Raw genomic sequence first — 22,527 nt, forward strand, 5'->3', positions numbered from 1 at the left:
TAAACTCGTACTCGCCTTGCACGTGGCTCTGATACCACTGTTGGGTTTTTCGGGCCGCGAAAACCGCTTTTCGTATCGCGGAAACCCCGAATCACCCAAAGCCGTAGATCTGTGCAAGGAAAACCGAACGAAAAATTACGAGTACGAATTTCAAAGACTCTAGATCTACACTAGATGAGAGTTATACCTTCGAAGCGTGCCCTTTCGCGTTCCCGCTCGTCCAAGGAATTGCCGGATCTCTAGAGTATCAAAATAGATACTCCTCTAGAAGTATCCACACGAACACGTAGGTGGAGAAAACACACAAAAGGTGTGCTAGCACCTTGTGTGGTCACGGCAAGAGGAGGAAAGGGAGAGAGCTCTCTTGAGGAAGAAGAAGAAGAAGTAATGCCTTGAATGAAAATCAAATTTCATTCACAACTTTTGTGTGGCCGGCCACTCCATGGAGTGTAACTCCCATTCCACATTAATCACAATTAATGTGAAGCCATTAAGAGGTGTTGTGTAACTCCTATGATGTGGCACATCATGAAGATGTGTACCATTACCATTGGTCCACATCTTGCCACCTCACAATGATGTGGCAAATGAGTAACCTCCACTCATTTAATGTGGCCAACCCACATTAAATGCAATGGAGGCTTGTAACCTCCATGAGGTGGCAAAACAAGATGATGTGGAACAACACTATTGGTCCACATCTTGCCACCTCACTCATGATGTGGCAAAGAGTCAAGTCAAACTTGACTCTTCCTCTTCCTCTCTAGTCAAGTCAAACTTGATTCAATCTCTCTCATGGTTGATCTAATCTAACCATTTGATTCAAGCCAACTTAATATAATGAATCTAATTCATTAAATTAAATTGATCTAATGAGTCATAATCTAAATTAGACTCATTAAATACATGAATCAACTTGAGTCTAACTCAATTAGCCCAATTTGAATTACTCTTAATCCAATTTGATTCATCAAATGAATCTAATCCTCTTGGTTCATCATATGAACCAAATCTCCATCTAAATGTCCTAAGTGTGTGACCCTATAGGTTCTTGTAACGTTGGCAATGCCCTAAACCCATTTAGGAGCATAAGTAATGAGCGGTATCTAGCAACACATCATTACTACCCAAGTTACAAGAAATGTCGAGATCCAACATCACATTGTGACTACTAATTGTGACTCCTCACAATATGTGACATTGTCCTTCTATCCTAGACATCTAGATTGATCAATGTGAGGCATAGACCATGTCATCCTCTAATCAATCTAAATCTTGAACTCCAAGTAGACTCACTCGATCAAATGAGCTCAACATCTAATGTTGACTCATTTGGGCATGACCATGCACTTCGTGGTCTAACTCTATCATGAATATTGATATCGCTCCCGTCATATGGGAGGGATAGATCCCATCTACATCACTCACATCCCTCTGCATAATTTGTTACATACCCAGTAATCGCCTTTATAGTCCACCCTGTTACGGGTGACGTTTGACGAAACCAAAGTATATAACTCCTTATGTAGGGATCCATGGTGACTTCAGGTCAAATGACTAATAGTCATACTAATAGCCACATGAGAAAGTATATGACACTCATATAACGATCCATGATACTTTCTCATGGCGGGTCATTCAGTATACATTCTCTAATGCATACCCATGTGTCAGCTTGATATCTCTATATCCATGACTTGTGAGATCAAGTCATCGAGCTGACCTACATGCTAGTCTTATTGTATTAACATTGTCCCTGAATGTTAATACTCCACTATGAATGATTTAGAGTAGTGTTCTCTATATCATCTCACTATCGATTCAACTAATCGATTGATATAGGTATGAACCTTCTACTCAAGGACGCTATTATACTTAGTTTATTTGACACTAATATAAATAAGTATAATAACCAAACAAATGCCTTTATTAATATACAAGAATATGATACAATGAATCCATACAATCATCAAATGATTGGCTCTAGGGCTCTAACTAACAGTAATCACTTTTGCTATAATTAAATACTTGGAACATGTCCCCACGAGGTGCCCAATTAGCTAGAGGATGATCGATTTATTATAATAGAACATAGATTAATTTTCGACAGGTGCATGCCCTTAGGAAAAAAACTCCTCTCACCTGTAGCTACTTGGCAATTGGGTTATAAGCTAATTTTGTGATTTGCCTCCTTTTACATAATATAGGGGCAGACTATGAGAGTCGCCTGAGATGAGCATAATCATCTTTTATTATAATTAAATACCTGAATCATGCACTCAAATTTTAAAATTATCAAATAACATATTCCATACTTATTTTACCCCTCTTTCCCGTTCTCAATTGGTTGGAAGATTTACTACTAATCGATTGGGAATGATTTTTGGCACTAACTCTAAATTATAAATTTTGATTCATATTTAAAAAATCATTATTCTTAATATAGTGTGTCAAATTAATATTTAAGGATATGGATATAATTAGAAGAATTAGACGAATATATGATCTCGTTCTATATCATTCAGAGTTCTTTATGTTGATCAATTGATTTCACCCAAAATTTATTAATAGATCTAGAGAGTTCGAAATGTCAAGGAATCATGTTCTATGTATTTGTCTAATTCTCTTGATTATATTTATGCACTCAAACATCAATTTAGCACACTCTATTCAGAGCGGTGAATTTTTGAAAACAAATGTATCTGAAAATCTGATTCGTATTAAAAAAAGCATTGCTTGTTGGAACCCGTGGTTGTTTTGATGTGATCAACCAAGTTAGGTTAGGTCCTGTATGATTTTTGATCCCTGTGTCTAAGTGTGCAGGAGTTTAGGAGCGCAGGAAGTCGAGCAGAAGACACAGTTAGCGAGAAGGACGACACGGGAAGGGAGCCGACGGGCTCGGTGCATCCGAAAGACGAAAGAGCTGCGGAAGAGTACTCCGGTGGACGAGAAGAACGTGTGCGACGTTCGAGGGACGAGAAGCCAGGACGGAAGCCTGCTCGAGGAAAAGGCCGGAAATTGGGTTCGGGTGAGCCCTATTTCAGTTGGCTGAAATCACCCAAGCGATCGGAACTTCGGAAGAAGAAGAAAAAGAGAAGCTGGAAGCTATTTATATCATGCAGGTTGAAGGGACCTTCAACAGCATTGAGGGCACCCTCAACATTGAAGTCACCCTCAATAGCATTGAGGGCACCCTCAACATTGAAGGTGCCCTCAATGCCATTGAAGGCGCCTTCGACCCAGTCTACTTGACCGTTTCGACTTTGGATAAAGTTTTATCCGATATCTCGGCTGGAGGCGCCCTCAACCCCTTTGGAGGTGCCCTCAAGACTCGAGATAGAGTTTCCAGGAGCTATATAAAGGTCCCTGGAGTTAGGAATTAAGCAATCAACTCTGTAATCATTTCCTAGCAACTTGTGAGCTTTCTTAGTGTGTAAAAAGGCTTCTCCGCCTACAGTGAAGGAGATTCATAGTGCGCTTTTTCAACTGTCTTGGATTAACAACCATCTAGGTTGTAACCAAGTAAAATCTTGAGTCTTCTCTTCTCTGCTTTAATTTTATTTCTGTTTTATTTTATTATTGCTGCTATTCTTGAGTTGAAAGAACGAGGAGGGGTTTGTTTTATTTGCAGGCAATTCACCCCTTCCCTCTTGCCGGTCCCGCTGCACCAACAAGTGGTATCAGAGCCAGACCACCTCAGAAGGACTAACTGCCGTCTGAAGCAACAAAGATCAAGACGATGGCCAAAACAAGTATTCATCCCCCGAAATTCGACGGAGACTTCGCGACATGGAAGCGTCGAATGAAGGTATTCTTCAAAATGGATTTCGATATTTTATTAACTATGAAATATGGTTTTTCAGTCCCAAAAGATAAGGAAGAATTCCAGTGGATGAAGAAGGAGCAAGCTGATTTTGTGGCTAACGAAAAGGCAGAATTCCATCTGCTCAGCGTCCTATCGGCCTAGCAGGTAAGTCGGATCGGAAGCTACGACTCTGCCAAAGACCTCTGGGAAAAATTCCTGGAGCTCCACGAAGGCACCTCAGAAGCGAAATTAGCAAGGCACGACATCCTTCGGACTCAGCTGACAAATCTTCGGATGAACAATGGCGAAAAGGTGACGCAACTCCAAGCGAGAATTAAGGAGTTGATAACTCAATTGACCAATCTCGAAGAATCGGTAACGAATCGAGATTCTATTTGGTATGCACTCAACGCCTTCCCAAGAACTCTAGAGTGGGCGTCTTTAGTAGATGCTTACTACATCTCTAAGGACTTTGAGGTAAGTACGCTAGAAAACTTGTTTTCTACTTTCGAACTTCAAGAGTCTCGAATTGCAGAACCTAAAGAGAAGTCAAATCACAATGTCACCCTACAAGCTGATATGGACGATTCCCACTCCGAAGCATCGACCAATGAAAATGAAGCGACACTATTGGTAAGAAAATTAAATAAGTTTATTAAAACTAATAAATCTAGATCGCAGTCGAGAAAGCATCAATGCAACAGAAGGACAATCCGATGCTACAACTTCATCGAGGAAGGGCACATCAAGGATGACTATCCAAAGTTGAAGAAAAAGGACAAGGAGAAGTCCCAAAGACCGACGTCCACTAAACACAAGAGTCTGAAGGCTACATGGGATGAATCATCATCCTCCAAATCTAAATTTAAAGCCTTCTCGGGATTAGCACTGATGGCCAACCATCAAGTAGAAGAAGATGAGACCAGCTTAGAAATGAGCATAGATAAAGGGGGAGGATCATCAGAAGAAGAAAGTCGCGATGAAGGGGGAGCTTCAGAAATTGAGATAAGTAAGGTACGTGCTTTAACTCCCAAGCAATCCTTTCAGTTCATTAAAGTACTTACTAAAGATTTAGTTAAATTAGAAAAGGAAAATGATAAGTTAAAGTTAAACTTAGAAAAGTATACCCTCTAGAAATGTACGATAATATAAAAATAGAAAATGAAAAATTGAAAAATAACTTAAATAGATTCCAAAAATCAAAACTTAAAATTTATGGTAAATTAAATTGGTATATTAAACATCACCAAGGTCAACATAGAAAAATACCTAAAGGATATATACCCACTAAGCTTTTAACTAATCCAATAGGAAGGAACCTCTATTGGGATCCAAAATATCTTTTAGATTAAATTTTTAAAGTTAGCGCTTTCAGCAAGAAAAATTAAACAGATAATTTTTTTTATGAGGCTTTGTCTAAGAAAGTGGTTGTTGCTCCAATAACCAAGAAGGCCTAGTGCCTCGCCACTGTCTGGAAGCCAAAATACTGAAATAAAATGTTTAATTAACTTACTGATAAAGCAAGAAAATAGAAATTAAATAATGCTTTAACAAGTTTTTGTTTAAACATTTTTGGAAATTTCTCAAAAATACTTTCAAAATTCCTACCCCATTTAAATATCAGAGTTTTACGTTAACTTAAAATTTATTCTTTCCTACCTCGTTTTTTGCTATGATCAAAGGGGGAGAGATAGGGAACAAGTTTAGAGGGAGTTAATATTTTTTCAAATTAGTACTTCAAAATTTTTTTGGATAGGAACAAGTTAATATTTTTTTTGTTGCAAATTCTATTATTGTAATTTTTATGCTTAAAATGTTAGTTTAGTAATTTCTTTAAATTACTACTTGTCTGTTTTTTTCTCTAACTTGAACTTGGGTTGATGCACATCAAAAAGGGGAGATTGTTGGACCCCGTGGTTGTTTTTGTTGGTGCGGTTAGCACTAACGGTCTAATTCAGGTTTTGATGAATGACAAATCAGGTTAAGTTAGGTTTGTTGTGATCTAACACTCTGATCGAGTGTGCAGGAGAAGTCCAGCTAGGTCGACGGACTGACTGGATAGTTGGCGAGAAGTCCAAGCGGGTCGACGGGCTGACCGGACGCTTGGCGAGAAGTCCAGCTAGGTCGACGGACTGACCGGATAGCTGGCGAGAAGTCCAAGCGGGTCGACGAACTGACCGGACGCTTGGCGAGAAGTCCAGACGGGTCGAAGGGCTGACCAGACATCTGGCAGGTAGGTAAGGTAAGTCACTAGAGAGGAGTGACTGTGAGGATGCATTCCCGGGAAGGGAACATTAGGCGTCGATCCGACTTAGATCCATTTCGGATATCTAAGTCGAGATCGTGACTAGATTCCGGTCTCGGAAAGATGAAATCTAAGTCATACTTTTTATATTAAACCTATAAACTGTGCTAACACTTTATTTTGCAGGATATACCTTATCTATTTGCCTCGGACTAACCTTGTCTTGCAGGAAAGCTGTCTTCTGGAGAAAGGTGGTCCGGGCGCTCGGAAGGGATCCGGGTGCCCGGGAGGTGAAGTTTATCTAGATCGCGCGTCGCCACGTGGAGCTCGTTGGTTGGACCTGCCACGTCTCACCAGGGAGCCCGGAAGGGATCCGGGGCGCCCCGAGCCTCATATAAAAGGAGGGTCAGAGGAGAGCTTGAAAACAACAACTGAAAGAAAGTCTTCTACTGCTTGCTCTGCTGCTCTGCGCTTCTGTGACGCTAACAAAGCTCCGACAACACGCTCCTTCCCTTTTTGGTTAAATTCTTGTCGGTATTTGCTTTATTTCCATTAGCATTCCTGTACTTTAATTTGTAACAATTTTCGAACTGCTAGTGATTGCCCATCGAAAGCACCCTTGTGTACGGGCCTTGGAGTAGGAGTCGACACAGGCTCCGAACCAAGTAAAACCAGCTTGTGTTAGCATTGTCCCCCCTCTATCGAATCTCACGATCCGACAAGTGGTATCAGAGCAGGTACCGCTCTGATTTGGTGCAACCACCAATCAGACAAGAGGGGATTTGTTTTTAATTTTTTTTTCTTTCTTTCTTCGGATTTCAGTTTTTCGTAAAATTTCAAACTGGTATAATTACCTTTTTGGAAATTTCTTTCCGTCGTAAATACATCTAAATTGGTGTAACACCAATTTAGCTATTTTTTCCCGCACTACTAATCCAAGACCAAGTCTTGGAACCTCTCTACTTGTTTTTGTTGTGCAGATCAAAAAATGTCCTAATTGGAAGACTTCAGCACAGTACGCCCTCCCATATTCAATGGGGATGACTTCTCGTACTGGAAGAAAAGAATGGAAGTCTACCTAAAGACGGACTACGATCAATGGTTCATCGTCATAAAAGTCTATCGAGCGCCAGTCGACAACTCCGGAAATCCACTAGACCCGGAACAGTGGACTCCGGACATGAGAAAGAAGGCATCAACAGAGAACAAGGCGATTAACACACTACACTGTGGATTAACAAGGGAAGAGCTGAACCAGGTCGGACCATATCAGAATGCAAAAGAGCTGTGGGACAAATTGATCGAGCTGCACGAAGGAACCAGCGACGCCAAGGTAACGAAAAGGGATTTACTATTAAATAGAATATTTAATATAAAAATGCAGGAAGGAGAAACGACGAGTCAGCTACACGCGAGGATCAAGGACATCCTCAACGGACTCCACGCGATAGGCCACCAGATGGAAAATAGGGATCTGATAAGGTACGCCCTAAACGCCTTTCCGCATAATTCCTTGTGGGCATCCATCGTGGATGCCTACAAAATTTCTAAAAATTTATTAAAATTAAAACTAGATGAACTCTTTTGTGAATTAGAACTGCATGAGCAAACTAACACCGGGGTCGAGAAAGGTGTAGCCTTATTTGCAGGTTCCTCAAAAGAAAAGAAGAACAAGACTGAACCTGAAGAAGACTCTGATCAGAACTCTGAAGACGAAGAACACCTGGTGAACCTGGTAAGGAAGATGTTCACCAGGAGAAAAAGGAGCTTCAGCAAAAAGGACCTTTAGAAGATCAACTCTCCAATCGATTCAAGGAGCGTGACGTGCTTCGGTTGCAACAAAAAGGGCCACTACAAGAACGAGTGCCTGAAACTGAAGAACGACAAACAAAAGCTAACCAAAAAGAAGGCACTCAAAGCAACATGGGACGACACTTCCTCGGACGAATCAGAAGCCGAAGAACAAAAGAACTAGAGTTACCTCGCGCTGATGGCCCGCGAAGAAGAATCGGAAGACGGGTCCGAACCCGAATCGAGCCACGAGTCCATACTCGTTTCCGAAGGTTCCGAAGAGGTATGCCGAAATCTAAACAGAAAATTTTTTAAAATTATTTCCTGCTTAAACAATAAATTAGTAAAAATAGAAAATGAAAATAAATCACTGCTTGAGGAAAATCAAGACCTCAAGGAACAAATCAAAAACTCAAGTCCAACTTAAGATCTAACACTTGAGGAGGAGAATCTAACACTAAAAATAGAAATTAATAATCTAAAGGAAATACTAGAAAAATTCACAACGAGGTCCAAAAACTTAGATTTAATTTTAAACAATCAAAAAGCAAGTTACAACAAAACTGGACTTGGTTACAAATCAAGTTCAACTAAAACCTTTAAATCATTAATAACCCAACACAAACCAACACGTAAAGCTTAGGTTCCGAAAGCGTGTCTCACCACGCAAGTAGGACTTAACCAATTCTACATACCTAAAGAAAAAATATATTATATAAATTCAAATAAACCAAAACCAAAATACAAACCTAAATCAAACAACTCAAAATCTAAAACCCACCAAAAATTAGACTATCACCAAGTTAATTATAATTATAAAAGAAATAGACATAAACCAAAGAACAAAAATTAAATTAATGGTCATTAATTCAGGGGGAGGCTCCAGAATAGTTGACACCTCCAAAACTAACCTACCTGGCAGGGTAACCCCAACCAACCTACCCGACAGGGTAATTAGGACTAGTTAAAAAGGGTTCAAGTTTAACTTGAAAAATGGTACTGGTAAAGTTTTGGATGATAGTACGTTAGGAAAGCTTAGTCTATGCATGTTTAGGAAGATATGGCTTCGACCTGGTGCATCTGGCTAAGTGGAACTGACCGAAGCTACCCTTAATGAATCCTAACCAGTTAGACCAAGGTTTTGTACTAAGTCCAGTGGATAGGATTATTTGGAAAACCTCGAAGGCATGGTTACTTTAATGATGCCCGAGTGACTCACCATAGCCCAGAAGTTTATCCAGAGACGCCTATTTGTTGAACCCAAAGCTAAACCTGAATCTAACACAAGTTAAAAACAAACTCTAAAGTTGAACCTAATTCATCTCACAAAATTATAAGATTCCCTGATTGACAACATAGATCGGGTGAGATGACTAAGAAATTAGAAATTAAATTAAAATTAATTCAAATTAAAACAAATTTAAATTAAATTAAATTAAATTAAATTTAAAATAAAATTAAATAAAATTAAATTTAAATTAAAAATAAAATAAAATTAAATTTAATTAAAATTAAATTAAAATTAAAATAAGTTAAATTAAAATTAAATTAAAATTAAAATAAAATCAAATTAAACTTAATTTTTTTTACTTAAAAATTTATTTTAAAAATTAAACTTAATTTTTTTTAACTTAAAAATGTATTTTAAAAATTAAACTTAATTTTTTTTTAACTTAAAAATTTATTTTAAAAATTAAACTTAAATTTTTTCAACTTAAAAATTTATTTTAAAAATTAAACTTAATTTTTTTTAACTTAAAAATTTATTTTAAAAATTAAACTTTAAATTTTCAACTTAAAAATGTATTTTAAAAATTAAACTTAAATTTTTCTTAACTTAAAAATTTATTTTAAAAATTAAACTTAAATTTTTTTAACCTAATAATTTATTTTAAAAATTAAACTTAAATTTTTTGTAACTTAAAAATTTATTTTAAAAATTAAACTTAAATTTTTTTAACTTAAAAATTTATTTTAAAAATTAAACTTAAATTTTTTTTAACTTAAAAATTTATTTTAAAAATTAAACTTAAATTTTTTTAACTTAAAATTTTATTTTAAAAATTAAACTTAAATTTTTTTCAACTTAAAAATTTATTTTAAAAATTAAACTTAAATTTTTTCAACTTGAAAATTTATTTTAAAAATTAAACTTAAATTTTTTTAACTTAAAAATTTATTTTAAAAAGTAAACTTAAATTTTTTTTCAACTTAAAAATTTATTTTAAAAATTAAACTTAAATTTTTTTAACTTAAAAATTTATTTTAAAAATTAAACTTAATTTTTTTTAACTTAAAAATTTATTTTAAAAATTAAACTTAATTTTTTTTAACTTAATAATTTATTTTAAAAATTAAACTTAATTTTTTTTACTTTAAAATTTATTTTAAAAATTAAACTCAAATTTCCGTTAACTTAAAAATTTTATGTTAAAATTGAAACTTAAATATGTTAACTTAAAAATTTTATTAAAACATTTTTTCAATAGCTTGATTAACCCCAATTCCTGCCTATTGTAGGAAACTAAGTGGATTTTAGATAGTGGTTGCTCCAAACACATGACTGGAGATCACACAAAATTCACTCAACTCACCTATAAAAGCCTAGGAACAGTTGCCTTTGGAAACAATGACAAACTCAAGGTAATTGGTATAGGTAACATAGAACTAAAAATTGACTTTATTATTACAAATGTTTTACTTGTTGAAAATTTCAAATATAATCTCTTGAGTATCAGTCAACTGTGTGATACTAGGTATAAGGTTAGGTTTTTATCTACAGAATGCTTAATCAAACACCTAGACAACCCTAACATAAGCCTAAAAGGGTTTAGAAAAGACAACATCTATGCAATCAACTTAACCACTTCTTCAATTGAGTGTTACTTAACACAAAAAGAAGAAACCTGGTTATGACATAGAAGGATGTCACACACAAATTTTAGAAATATAAGTAAACTAAATAGATTAGTTAGAGGTCTACCAAAATTACATAACTTAAACTCAACCATATGTAATGTTTGTCAACAAGGTAAACTGACAAAATCCACCCACAAACCAACTAATCAATCACAAACCAACTCAATACTCGAACTATTACACTTAGACCTATTTGATTCCCATGGAGTCAAATCAATAAATGGAAGCCTATACTGTCTAGTAATAATAGATGACTAGTCTAGGTTCACCTGGGTAAAATTCTTAAAAAATAAGGACGAAACTTTTGAAATTTTTATAAACTTTTGTAAACAAGTTGAAAATGAAAAGGACCTTAAAATTAAAAGAATTAGAAGTGATAATGGGGGAGAATTCAAAAATCATAATTTCAACAAATTCTGTCTTGAAAATGGCTACTATAACGAATTTTCGTGTCCTAAAACCCCCCAACAAAATGGGATTGTAGAAAGGAAAAATAGAACCTTACTTAAAGCCTCTAGAACAATGTTAAATGAATACAACCTACCTAAATACTTTTGGGCAGAAGCTGTCAGTACAGCTTGCTACGTACAAAACAGAACAACACTAAATAAAATCCATAACAAAACATCTTTTGAAGTTTATCATAATAAACAACCCAATATAAAATACTTTAGAGTATTTGGGTGTCCCGTTTTTATCCTAAACACAAGAGAACACTTAGGAAAATTCACCTCTAAAGTTGAAAATGGAATCTTTCTAGGCTACTCCCTAAATAGTAGAGGCTATAGGGTTTATAATAAGGTAACCTTAAGAATTGAAGAAACTACTAATGTGAAATTTGAAGAATCCAAACAAAACCCAGAACCAACATAACTTCAACCATTTGATTTTGTTCAACAAAATAATAATTCTGAAGGAACCAACCAAACTCTAAGTCCTGAAGAAGAAGAACAACCTCAGGAAAGTCAACTCCCTAGAACTATAAGAGTCAACCCAAATCATCCAACTGATCAAATAATTGGTGACCCAGATCTTAGAGTTCAAACTAGATCATCCTTCAGAAATCTAAGTCAAATATCTTTAATTTCAAAAATTGAACCCAAAACCATAGCTGAATCACTACTTGACCCAGACTGGGTCATAGCTATGCAAGAAGAATTAGCTCAATTTGAGCGAAATGAAGTTTGGGACTTGGTACCACCACCCAAAAATAAGAAAATAATAGACACCAGATGGGTATTTAGAAACAAATTAAGTGAAACTGGAGAAATTACACGAAATAAAGCTAGGCTAGTTGCTAAGGGGTTCAGTCAAGTAGAAGGACTTGACTACGATGAAACATATGCCCTAGTAGCTAGACTGGAATCTATTAGAATACTGCTAAGTTATGCAGCATACAAAGGGTTTATACTATATCAAATGGATGTTAAGTCAACATTCCTAAATGGACTGATAAAGGAAGAAGTCTACGTAGGACAACCACTTGGGTTTAAGAGTCTAGAACATCCTGATTATGTCTATAAATTGGAAAAAGCCTTATATGGACTTAAACAAGCACCTAGGGCATGGTATGAAAGATTAACATCTTACCTAAAATCTAAAGGATTTAACCAAGGACAAATTGACCCAACCTTATTTGTCAAAACAATAAAGGAAGATATCTTTATAGCACAAGTTTATGTAGATGACATAATCTTTGGTTCAACAAATTCGGATTTCCTAGATGAATTTACAAGCTTAATAGAACGCGAGTTTGAAATGAGTCTGGTAGGCAAATTAACCTACTTTTTAGGGTTACAAATCAAACAAACAAATGAAGGTAACTACATTTATCAACAAAAATATACTAAGGAATTACTTAAGAAATTTGAAATGGAAAACACCAAAGAGATGAAAACACCTATGGCAGTAAACATAATCCTAGATGATGATCCCAATGGAAAACCAGTTGATCTAAAACATTATAGGAGTGTCATAGGTAGCCTACTATACTTAACTGCAAGTCGACCAAACATCTTATTTGCAGTAAGTATATGTGCGAGATATCAAACCTGTGCTAAAGAATCTCATCTGACTCAAGTCAAAAGAATCTTTAGATACCTTAAAGGAACAACAAATGTAGGCATTTGGTATCCTAGGACTAATAACTTTGAATTAATAGGGTACTCTGACTCAGATTATGCTGGATGCAAGTTAAACCGTAAAAGCACAAGTGGTGGATGTCAATTATTAGGTCCATCACTTGTCAGCTGGTTTAGTAGAAAGCAACATTGTGTTGCCCTTTCTACAACTGAGTCAGAATATATAGCAATAGGAGAGTGTGTCGCACAATTATTATGGATGATGCACACCCTAAAAGACTTCAACTTGAACCTCACAAATGTCAAAGTTTTAATTGACAATATTAACTCAATCAACCTAACAAAAAATCCAGTGCATCATTCCAGAACTAAACATATTGAAATTAGACATCACTTCATCAGGGATCATGTTACTAAAGGGGACATTGAACTCAAATACATTGAGTCCAAATCCAATTTAGCTGACATATTCACAAAACCACTCCCTGAAAGTGAATTTAGCAATCTGCGTAGACAGTTAGGAATGTGTTTAATAGACTAGGATTTTCAAAATTCAAAATTGCTTTCAAATTGTCTGTTTTAAATTCTAGGTTAAAATTTGTTTTCATTTGGTTTAAAACCTTCTAACTTTTAGAATTTCAAAACAACTTTAGCCTTAGACTAGAAAAATCCCCTTAGAAATCATGTTCCCCCAGGACTAGTATTTGAACATCTCACCAACACCCCAGGATTACCTTGCTTGTGATTGACAAACTTAGAAAGGGGTGAGATGTATAGGCCAATTGCCTGGACTTAAGATGCTTATGCCAGTGCATTAATATAAGTCTGGGCGTTAAATACAAAACCTACATTAATCAAGTTAAGTTATTCAGCTTAGTCAACCACTAACTGATAACAATGAACTTAACTTGACTAACCAAGTGAAAGCTACCATCTTCTGATAGTCAGTAAGTAACTAATTGGTTAGACAGCTAGTTTAGATGTTAGGTTTAGGGGGAGAATTAATTAGTCTCATATTTATTTTTCCTTTACTATAATTGGTTTTTGAAAAATACTTTCTTAAAAAATACTTTAAATCTATTTAACAAATCTGACTTATCTTTGTAAAATCTAATAAACTTGGTTTTGAAAATATTACTTTTGCAAAATTATCTTTATAAAACTTATGTTTAAAAAGGTGTTTTAACTTTACAAGCTGATTTTGAAAATTTCAATAATTGGATCTAGCTTTAAAGTTTGATTTGAAAATTAATCTTCACCTCATTTTGAAAATCTGGATTTTGCAAACTTAGACTTGAAAAATAAATTTTAATTAGTTTTGAAAAGTAAATTTAACAAACTCAATTTTGAAAAATAGAGTTAGATTTGAAATTTTTTGATCTGGAAACTTATGTTTAAGATTTTTTTTAATCCACTTTTGAATACTTGCTTCTATAAAATAAGTTTTTTTAAATTATATTTTACAAACTAAGGTTTTGAAAACTGATTTTGAAAATTTTAAACCTTGAAATTTTGGTTTTAAAAACTCATGTTTAAAGTTGAAACTTACTTTGAAAATTTGATCTTAAAATTCTCTTTCTTAAGTTTTGCAAAGTCAATTTATATTGCAAAAATTATTTTTACTCAAACTATACTAAGTTATTTTTCTAAACTTAGTTATTTTACAAAAGTTAAGAAACAAAAGCTAAATTACTCCCCCAAGTTAACCTAACATCATTTCCTACAGTTTTTTATGCATTCTGTATTGTTGAATGGTTAATTTGTCTTCCTTATTTGATGAATGCTAAAGGGGGAGGGATAGGTGGTTAAGTTAGAAAAACAAAATAAAATTTAAACCTCACACTAGAACAAAATGTTTAAACTTTTTTACTCGCATATTCTTGTTGGTGCAACCCTAGGTCAAGGTTGACCTGGTTGACCTGACTCGAGTTGACCTGACTCGAGTTGTATTTTGATGTTTGATGAGAATAGAAAAGTTCTATTATGATGTTTGACGAGAATAGAAGAGTTGTATCTTGATGTTTGACAAGAATATTGGAAAACTTGGGAGGTTGTGGGTGCAACCCTTGGTCAAGGTTGACCTGATTGACCCGACTTGAGTTGATCTATTTCGAGAAGTTCAAGCAGGGAGCTTGGCACGGGAAAAGTCCAAGTATGGAGACTTGGCACGGAAAAGTCCAAGCAGGGAGCTTGGCATGGGAAAAGTCCAAGCAGGGACTTGGCACGGAGAAGTCCAAGTATGGAAGCTTGGCATGTGGAAGTCGGAGAGGGCTTGGTAGCTCGTTCTCCGGACTGTGGTCAGAGAGGGCTCGGTAGCTCGTTCTCTGGACCTGATGGAGTCGGAGAGGGCTCGGTAGCTCGTTCTCCGGACTATGGTCAGAGAGGGCTCGGTAGCTCATTCTCTGGACCGGATGTGGAAGTCGGAGAGGGCTCGGTAGCTCGTTCTCCGGACTAGGTCAGAGAGGGCTTGGTAGCTCGTTCTCTGGACCGGACGAAGTCGGAGAGGGCTCAGTAGCTCGTTCTCCGGACTAGGTCAGAGAGGGCTTGGTAGCTCGTTCTCTAGACCAGGAAGGCAGATAGAAAATCCTGGTGAGTGAAGCCAGGTGAAAGTCCTGGTGAGTGAAGCCAGGCAGACGGAGAAATCCTGGTGAGTGAAGCCAGGTAAAAGTCCTAGTGAGTGAAGCCAGGCAGATTGGAAATCCTGGTGAGTGAAGCCAGGTGAAAACCCTAGTGAGTGAAGCTAGGTGAAAGTCCTGGTGAGTGAAGCCGGGCAAGGAAAAATCCAGATGGATCAAGGATGATCGGACATCTGGTGTTGAGAAGGTTAAGTAGGTCAAGGGAGTGACCGGATACTTGGCACGAAGAGAAAAGTCCAAGTGGGTCAAAGGGATTGACCGGACACTTGGTGGGGAGTCTTAGCAGGTCAAGGGAGTGACCGGATGCTAAGCATGATGTACCAACAGGTCAAGGTTGACCGGATGGTGTGGGAGACTTGGGACTTGGTATTGGGAAAAACCAAGCTTTGGATCGATCTGGGGACCGATCCAGTGATACGGCTGATCGGTCTGGTGACCGATCAGTAACCAAACAGAATGCTTCTGTGGATTATCTGATCGGTCTGAAGACCGATCAGGAAGAAAACAGAAGAAGGATCGGTCTGAAGACCGATCAGGAAGAAAACAGAAGAGAAGAAGGAGAAAGGCTGATCGGTCTTGGGACCGATCAGACTCCTCCTGGACCGATCAAGACATAGCCTGATCGGTCCAGGCTTAGCCTGATCGGTCCCCAAGACCGATCATGGACAGTGTGGACCGATCAAGTTAGAGCCTGATCGGTCCAGGCCTAGCCGTTGTGAGTGACAACGGCTAGATCTCGGCATTCTGTGTTTTCTTCTGCCTTCATAGGTTTGCAGGTTCAGCTATATAAAGAGTCGAGCGACTCTACAGGACCTTCTTCTTGCTTCTGCAAGTTCTTCCAGGTTCCTTCTGCGAGCTTTGCTGAGCTCATACTTCTTGAAACTTCGCGTGAGCTTCCCTGCTGCTGGCATCCGTGAAGCTGTTGCTTCATCAACGGACTCCAGATGAGAAGGCAAGCAAGTGTGTTTACAATTTCTATTGTTCTTGTTTGCTTCCTCTATTGTTGTACTCCTCTGTTTTGCTGTTGTAAAGACTTTGTGGTGAGGTTTCTCCACCCAGAAGGAGTTCATATTAGCCGGTTATCCGGGGTTTCATCCACCGACGGATTGATAGGCTTCGTCCATCTTACGGACACGCCGAGGAGTAGGAGTATCATCTCCGAACCTCGTTACATCTCTGCGTCTAAGGTTGGATTTTCTCGTTCTCATTTCTATTATTTTATTTCCGCTGCGCTAACCTAATTCGTAGGAAGAAACGAAAAATTGGGGTCGGTTATTCACACCCCCCCTCTCTAGCCGCTATCCGAAGGTCCTAACAATTCTTACTAACTTAACCAGGATTGTCATTCCATCAAAAAGGAGGAGATTGTTGGTGCGGTTAGCACTAACGGTCTAACTCAAGTTTTGATGAATGGCAAATCAGGTTAAGTTAGGTTTGTTGTGATCTAACACTCTGATCGAGTGTATAGGAGAAGTCCAGCTAGGTCGACGGACTGACCGGATAGCTGGCGAGAAGTCCAAGCGGGTCAACGGACTGACCGGACGCTTGGCGAGAAGTCCAGCTAAGTCCAAGCGGGTCGACGAACTGACCGGACGCTTGGCGAGAAGTCCAGATGGGTCGAAGGGCTGACCGGACGTCTGGCAGGTAGGTAAGGTAAGTCACTAGAGAGGAGTGACTGTGAGGACGCATTCCCGGGAAGGGAACATTAGGCGTCGATCTGACTTAGATCCATTTTGGATATCTAAGTTGAGATCGTGACTAGATTCCGGTCTCGAAAAGATGAAATCTAAGTCATACTTTTTATATTAAACCTATAAACTGTGCTAACACTTTGTTTTGCAGGATATACCTTATCTATTTGCCTCGGACTAACCTTGTCTTGCAGGAAAGCTGTCTTCTGGAGAAAGGTGGTCCGGGCGCCCGGAAGGGATTCGGGCGCCCGGGAGGTGAAGTTTATCCAGATCGCGCGTCGCCACGTAGAGCTCATTGGTTGGACCTGCCACGTCTCACCAGGGAGCCCGGAAGGGATCCGGGGCGCCCCGAGCCTCATATAAAAGGAGGGTCAGAGGGGAGCTTCAAAACAACAACTGAAAGAAAGTCTTCTACTCCTTGCTCTGCTGCTCTGCACTTCTGTGATGCTAACAAAGCTCCGACAACACGCTCCTTCCCTTTTTGGTTAAATTCTTGTTGGTATTTGCTTTATTTCCATTAGCATTCCTGTACTTTAATTTGTAACAATTTTCAAACTGCTAGTGATTGCCCATCAAAAGCACCCTTGTGTGCGGGCCTTGGAGTATGAGTCGACACAGGCTCCGAACTAAGTAAAACCAGCTTGTGTTAACATTATCCTTTTATTTCCGCTGCGTTTATACTCGAATGATTTTGTTTATCGATATTCACCCCCCCTCTATCGAATCTCATGATCCAACAGTTTTGATGTGATCAACCAAGTTAGGTTAGGTCTTGTTTGATTTTTGATCCCTGTGTCTAAGTGTGCAGGAGCTTAGGGGCGCAAGAAGTCAAGAGAAAGACACAGCTAGCGAGAAGGACGGCACGAGAAGAGAGTCGACGGGCTCGGTGCGTCCGAAGGACGAAAGAGCTGCGGAAGAGTACTCTGGTGGACGAGAAGAACGTGTGCGACGTTCGAGGGACGAGAAGTTGGGACGGAAGCCTGCTCGAGGAGAAGGCCGGAAATTGGGTTCGGGTGAGCCCTATTTCAGTTGGCCGAAATCACCTAAGCAATCGGAGCTTCAGAAGAAGAAGAAAAAGAGAAGTTGGAAGCTATTTATACTATGCAGGTTGAAGGCGCCCTCAACAGCATTGAGGGCACCCTCAACATTGAAGGCACCCTCAATGTCATTGAAGGCACCTTCAACCCAGTCTACTTGACTGTTTCGACTTTGGATAAAGTTTTATCCGATGCCTCAGCTGGAGGCGCCCTCAATCCCTTTGGAGGCGGCCTCAAGACTCAAAATAGAGTTTCCAGAAGCTATATAAAGGCCCTTGGAGGTAGGAATTAAGTAATCAACTCTGTAATCAATTCCTAGCAACTTGTAAGCTTTCTTAGTGTGTAAAAAGGCTTCTCCGTCTACAGTGAAGGAGATTCGTAGTGCGCATTTTCAACTGTCTTGGATTAACAACCATTTAGGTTATAACCAAGTAAAACCCTGAGTCTTCTCTTCTCTGCTTTACTTTTATTTTTGTTTTATTTTATTATTGTTGCTATTCTTGAGTTGAAAGAACGAGGAGGGGTTTGTTTTATTTGCAGACAATTCACCTCTCCCCACTTACTGGTTTCGCTGCACCAACACTGCTCTCAATTTATTGGATTAAATTAATGTTTGAGGGTATAGATTTAATTAGGAGAACTAGGTAACCTATTTCCATGTCATTCCAAGCTTTTTAGTTCCATTTGTCAATTTTACCTGAAACCAATCAAAATCAGCTGATATACCTAAAGAGATCAGAATGATACGAAACTAGGTTTTATGCGTTTATCTAGTTCTCCTGATTATATTCATGGCATTAAATATGAATTTGATCTAATATATTGTTAGAAATGATTTTTTTTAACATGAATCAGATTTTTTGATACATCTGTGTTAAAAATAAATCACTATACTCAATATAGTATCCAAATTGATGTTTAAGGACATAAATATAATTAGAAGAACTAGATGAGCACATATGACTGAGTTCCATATTATTCTGAGCTCTCGATTAGCCAATTTCGACCTCTCAAATATCAATTTTGTTTGGGTCGAAATGTGCTATAGGGGGAGCGGGGGGGGTAAATAGCTCGTCGTGTTCGTCGTAGCTTGCTTTTTGATGATGATATGTAGCGGAATATACAAGAAACAAAAATACAACGCTAACACAAGGATTTACTTGGTATCCACTTCAAGAAGAGGTGACTAATCTAAGGATCCACACGTGACACACACTCCACTATGAAAAACACTCCTTTACGGTAACTACCAAAGGCGGAGAAGCCTTGAACAAACCCACACAACAAATACAACTCACTCAAGAAGAAAATACAAAAGATACAAGTAAAGAACTTCTTCTTCTTACTTACTTGTTGCTTGTTGTTGCCTCTTGAACCTTGGAAGTGTGGCTATACTTGTCCCCAAGAGCCTTCAAGATTTGGCTATGAGAGTGGAGAAATCTCTGTGGTCTTCGCTGAAGTTGTGCGGAGAAGAGAATTGAAGTCGTGTGCAGAAAATCGCTTGCCAACGGCTATAACCTGCGCCAACGGTCGGATCCCAATCGATTGAATTGCTCTCAATCGATTGAGGAGGCTTTGGATCGATCGATTGATCGATCCAGAGCACCTCTGTGCTCTCGAAAATCATTTGAATCAATTGCCCAATCGATTCAACATGTCTCACGTGATTCCTATGGCTATCACGTGATTTCCCAACCTCCCAATCTATCGGCCGATTGATTGGAGGCTCCCAATCGATCGGGTGATCGATTGGGAGTGCTTTTGTGCAATGGCATCACCCCCCCCCCCCCCCAATCGATCCACTGACCGATTGGGAGGAGCTTTTATCACGACACCCTTTCAATCGATCGGTTGATCGATTGACCCATTTCTATTTGCCCTAATCAAGTCCAACAGACCTAAAAACCCAACATCTGGTCAACCATGACTTGTTGGGCCATCATGCCTAGCATCCGGTTACCCTTGACTTGCTAGGACTTTCTCACCAAGTGTCAGGTCAATCTCTTTGACCCACTTGGACTTTTCTTCCTTGTGCCAAGTGTCTGGTCAACCTTGACCCACTGGACTTATCGATACCAGGTGTCCGGTCAACCTTGACCCACCTTAGGGATGTAAACAAGCCGAACCAAGCCGAACAGTATTAGGCTCGAGCTCGGCTCGTTTAAGTTATATTCGGGCTCGAGCTCGGCTTAAGCTCGAATCGAGCTTTTATCATAAGGCTCGAGCTCAGCTCGTTTTAGAATTATCAAACTCGCAAACAGTTCGAGCTCGGCTCGTTATTAGCTCGATTATCAAAGTTAACGAGCCTAACTCGTTAAGCAAGCTCGGGCTCGTTTTCGGGCTCGTTTAGAGATCATTTTTGGCTCGTTTTAGAGTTTATTTTTTGGCTCATTTTAAAGCTCATTTTAAGGCTCATTTTTTTTTGGCTCGCGAGCCTATAAATGAACATGTTCTCGAGCTCACGAGCCGAATATCCTTAAGCTCGAGCTCGGCTCGATAAAATTGTCGAGCTCGAAATCGAGCTCGAGCTCGACTTGATAAGATAAACGAATGAACTCGAACGAGTTTTTTACCGAATCGAGTTCCGAATAGCTCGTAAACCGTTTGTAGGGGTGTAATCGAGCCGAGCCGAGCCGAACTCTTGGATGTTTGAGTTTGACTCGTTTATAATCGAGCCAAGCTAGAGCTTTATTTAACGAATATATTCATGGCTCACGAGCTTATTCGATCTTTTATCGAGCCTAAACGAGCTTAATAAATATAAATTATAAATTTAAATATTCATTAAAAACTAAATTATATATTTTAAAAAAAATATAATATTCTTGTTAAAATTTATAATTTTATTCTAATAAATAAATTTAATATATTTGTCTGTGTTTTTCAGCAGTACAATGTAAAATCTATAAATTCAATATCAAAACTATTATTTTTTTTATTTAAAAGTTGATTTATGAGCTTAACGAACATGTTCACGAGCTAATGAGCCGAATATTGTGAAATTTGAGCTTGGTTTGTTTATCTTAACGAGCCTCATTAAACGAGCTCAAACGAGCTTTTATCGAATCGAGCTTCGAATAGCTCACGAGCGACTTGGCTCATTTACACCCCTAACCGTTTGATTCATTTACATCCCTAACTCACCTGGATTTTCACGTGTCTGGCTTCACTCACCAGGACTTCCCTCCTACCTAGATTCACTCACTGGCACTTCCCATCTGCCTGGCTTCACTCACCAGGACTTTCACCTAGCTTCACTCACTAGGGTTTTCCATCTGTCTGACTTCACTCACCAGGATTTTCCTTCTTCCTAGCTTCACTCACTAGGTCTTTCACCTGGCTTCACTTACCAGGATTTCCCAGTCAAGTATCCGGTCAATCTTGACCTACCTGACTCTTCTTCACATATGACTGGTCAACCTTGACCAGAGGAGAATTGTACCAACAATCAAATGAACGATTGCACCTGTAATCTCCATGTATTGTCAGTCTCCATGTATTGTCAAGCATTGAAACCTAAACATCAAGACTCAAGCTTGAGCCTTGTCAAGCTTAGTCAACCAGGTCAACCTTGACCCAAAGGATATTGCACCAACAAATTTGACATATTATATTAACAGTAGTGAATTTTTAAACACAAATTAGATTTTTTTAATACATTGCTACATGGTAGCAAACCATTCTTGATACTGTTCATCAACACAATAAGATCCTAAATCTATTGTTACCGTATTATTTTTTTTTAAAAAATAATCGATTTATCTTTAAAAAATTACTGCGCTCAATATGTTACACTAAATTGATGTTTGAGAGTATGAATATAATTAGAAAAATTAGACAAACACATAAGACCTAGTTCCATGTCTTTTTAAGTTATCTAGGTTTATCAGTCAATTTTGATCGAAATTGATTGATAGACTAGAGAGCTTGAAATAATATGGAATCAAGTTCTATGTGTTCGTCTAGTTCTCCTGATTATATTCATGTTCTCAAACATCAATTTGACACAATATATTGAGATCATTAATTTTTTAAATACAAATCGATCATTTTTTTTAAAAAATTAATCGATTGTTATGTTATCTTACTATGCTGATAAACATTATCCAGAATTGATTGCTATACTGGGGTAAATATAGAGGGGCAAAATAGATATGGGGTACGTAATTTAATAATTTTAAAACTTAGGTATGTAATCTGAGTATTTTAAAACTCTATCTATGTGATTGGTCAATTTACCGAATAAAATAAACCAGCCCCAATACTAATAAATTTAACTTATTAATTTATAGATAAATTATTTTATTATTGTTTTTAAAAAA

Source organism: Zingiber officinale, chromosome 5A (assembly GCF_018446385.1).
Source record: "Zingiber officinale cultivar Zhangliang chromosome 5A, Zo_v1.1, whole genome shotgun sequence".
NCBI lineage: Eukaryota > Viridiplantae > Streptophyta > Magnoliopsida > Zingiberales > Zingiberaceae > Zingiber > Zingiber officinale.